This window comes from Crocodylus siamensis, chromosome 1 (genome assembly GCF_052110815.1).
Source record: "Crocodylus siamensis isolate JL-2025a chromosome 1, ASM5211081v1, whole genome shotgun sequence".
Lineage (NCBI taxonomy): Eukaryota > Metazoa > Chordata > Crocodylia > Crocodylidae > Crocodylus > Crocodylus siamensis.
In genome coordinates, this window is record NC_143395.1 from 29,461,656 (window position 1) to 29,465,356 (window position 3,701).

Genomic DNA, 3,701 nt, shown 5'->3' on the forward strand with positions numbered 1-3,701 from the left:
AGAAACAAGTGGTATCCAGCAGCGCACTAAATTACTGGTGCTTAAACACATGTGTAGATGTTGATGGAGGGATTAGTTTACTCCTATTTATATTTAACCAGAGTATATTCAGTTGCATCAATTGCACATGGGAAATCCCAATGGGATTCAAGCATCTTGACACTTTTAAAACACCTTTAGGCACCTGTCTCCATCTTTAGCTATCTGAATACTTTTAAAATCTGAGCCAAAGTTGAATGGACTTAGAATAATCTCAAGGTCCATAAATAAAGAGTGATGATAATGGCAAAGAAGTAATCTGTAAGTATGCTGGGACCAGAGAGGTAGTTTCACAACTGCATTAATTAGCTAGAAGTGGGAGTAAATAACTCTTTGAAGGAGGAAATGCTAAAAAAGGATCTAGAGAAGTTGTAGGGATTATTTAGATAATCATCACAGAGTGGTTTGAACATAAATTATTTACATATTTTATTTAAATATTATACATATAAATTAAGCAAACATTTACTGCCACTAACAAATAAAAATACCTATAGAAGTGTCGTGCTTATCAGTGAAACAAAGAGGAACATTTTATTTGATACCTATAGTTATATTTTTATGCCTATAATAATAGTCTTGCCATTCCACATATACAATATATATGGTGTGTGTGTGTGCATGTACATGCATGCGCATGTGCATGTGTGTGTATGTCCTTAATGGGACAGAACTAAAAATAATTTTCTGTTGAAGAACAAGAGTTTCTGGAGATTCCATAATCTATTTTTATATAAAAGAGGACTAGGAAGAATCTCCAGGGTTTCTAGTGGATGCATGCAGTTGAAAATACTGATATTTCATAGTGCTGGCTCTTTACTGAAAACTGGAAAATCTGTTGTTCATTTTCACTTTGATCACCCTCATCATCTTCATTTTACATACTCCATGCTTTCCTCTTTCAAGGGCATATATTGTATGTACTCTACAGCTGCAGTATATTGATTTTGGACTACTGAGTTCAGTACAGATGAGTGACAAACTAAATAAACTGCTAGATGACTGATAAATAACCATGTTTAATCTCTTGGCTCCAAAATGAAATCCCACAACTCCTTTAATCTGTTTTGGTTTGGGTACTCAGTCAAGCACAAGATTACAATTTTTTTCTTATACAAGTTAAGAACAGTTGTAGAATATGAGCATCCAGAGCTGAATTAATGCAAAGGCAAACTAGGCACATGCCTAGGGCCCTAAATGAAGAAAGGGCCCAGTTGTGCTTATTTTACACATTATAACTATTGAGTGAAAAAAGTAGGGCCCCGCAAGTTTGTTTGCCTAGGGCCTATTAAAGGGTTAATCTGGCCCTGTGAACATCCATACAAAAAAAGTTGACATTCTACTTTCATTCATACCAGTGTAAACCAGGAATAGTTGCTGTGGATTCAGTGATAATATTCTGGATTAACTGTGGATTCTGGATTTACACCAACATAAATGAGAGCACAGTTCAATCTGCTAACTTTTTTTGGATGTAAATAGTTAACTACATTTATTTTTCATTGTTATTGCTCAGTGACTGGTTGTATTACATATTTTTCACAGTTGTTTATTTTTCACCCTCTGTTCGTTAAATGAGAGAAGTTCCTTATGACCTTTTTACGCAATACTCTATGCAGTCTATTTGAACCTAAACTTTCATAAAGTGCCTACTAATATTTGGTGCCTCAATTAACTTAAGTATGGAAATAACTATCACTTTATAATCCAAGGCCAAACCAGATACTTAAGTGATAGTTATTTCCATACCTAAATTAATGTTCAGCATTGCTAGTCCATTGAGACACTTTTCACCCATTTCTGAATGAAGACAAGTTTTAATTCTGTGGGTAGTAGAAAAAATTCTTTTCACCATAGCTGTAGGTACAGGAAGTGTGCACAGAACTCATATAAAATATAAATGTTCAGTTACTATTTCTTGTTGCAATCCTCTATACTGTTAAAGGCTATGCTTGGCACTTCACTTCTTCCACATTTGAAATTCTGCCAGAACTACATTTCGGCTACCTGACAAGTCTTTGCCATGAGCCTCTAAAGCACAGCTAAATTTTTCAAATGAACACTGTTTTGAAAAGCAAGGTATTAGAATTCTTAGATCTTTTAGAGTGTTGCCATGTGATATAAATCTTTGCATTTCTTGACTCCAAAAATTGGATATAGGTGTTCATTCAAAACTAATCCTCAACACTGCTGTATGGAACGTTGCATGTGTCTATTTCCTGGGCTACAAGTTGAGGTAGTTTTACCTCAATGGCCTATTTTGTTACAATTGACTTGGCATTTATTAAATATTTCTATATATTTATCCTTACAGTTAGACCTTTTATCTTAAAACATCCTAACTTCTACTTTTGTATGTGTTGGGCCCAGTATAGGTGGCATAAGGTAGGATCTGGGTTTGCACGACCCAACCCCTTGCTCCAACCCTACACAGGATTTCGTCCATGGACTGGCCCCATGCCACTCATCCAGCCAGTGGGGCTGGAAGTTTGAACACCACTACTGTATAGTATTTCTAGATATATTGCTCGACCTTGTAACCTTGGCACTTCAATTTTGTCAAATCTAAACCACTTTTTCTAAAGAAACCCCAAATCATTTTTGGTAAACTCCCACCAATTAGGTCACAAACAGGTAAAAAACCCAGGAAAACTTCACTAACTGTAACTGGATCTTATTTAATGTACTACAAACAAGCAGACATTTGTTCCACTTTGAAATGTCTATGGTTTCATCAGCAATTATTATAAAGAAACCTGACTTATTTCTATTATTTACTAGCTTGCTTCTGAGGATGATGCCTCATGCTTCTATGATTCCATTCTGAATGGTTTTGCTAGTGTACTTTGCATTTTGGGGGGTATTTAGTAAGTGTTCATGCAAGGTTATATCACCAGCTTGGCAACAGTGGCATGAAAATGATCAAAAACTAAGTTCAGATACTCTTATTATTTATATCTAATACACCATTGTCGTTCTTCCCTCAAAGTGGCAGATCTTTTTACCTGCAACTAATATAGTCTCAGCGATAGACACTTTCTGTCTTCCATTTGTGCACACCTGCCTTTGTTCATTTGTGTGTATGAATGGCAGAACATTTGTGCTTTCAAACAGGTAATTTCATGAAACTTTTTTGTATATGATTCTTCAATCCTGTCTTTGGTTTTTTTTTGCCAGTTTGAGTATGGGTTGAAATATAGCACAGCTAGCCCAAAAAACAGCCTGCAGGTTTGTGAAACAGAAAGTATTACCAGGAGTAGCTAACAAATAGAACAATTGCAGAAGAAAAGATAACTTGATTATTGAAATTTCAAGAACATTAAAAAGGGGAGAAGGTTGCAAACACCTGTGGAGTGAAGAGAGATCAGCATGAATAACGTAGATTCTAATGAGCCATGAAGTCATTTGATTCCCTTAGCATAGCCTGAATAGAAAATGCTGCTGCCACTACTGCACTTGGTTTCAAGCTTGGGGTGGAGCAGGAGTCAGAGAGGTAATGAAACCACATCAGCAGCCCCTTCCTGGATCTATCCCTGACCTCAATGTTCAAACATTCATGTGCATGGATGTAACTAAGCCATATACGTACACAACACACTGGCAATTAGTGCTTTTAAAGTTGACATCTATGATACTTTACATTGGCCTCATTCAGGTGGGAG

The 3,701-nt window shown here is 36.1% G+C and overlaps 2 pseudogenes; both read right to left on the bottom strand.

Annotated features, from left to right (window-relative positions):
* Nucleotides 1-1,765: 1,765 nt before the first annotated feature.
* LOC149872684 (52 kDa repressor of the inhibitor of the protein kinase-like) lies at nt 1,766-2,485 on the bottom strand (annotated as a pseudogene).
* Nucleotides 2,486-2,554: 69 nt separating this feature from the next.
* Nucleotides 2,555-3,113, bottom strand: LOC149872685 (zinc finger MYM-type protein 1-like; annotated as a pseudogene).
* Between the last annotated feature and the right edge of the window lie 588 nt (nt 3,114-3,701).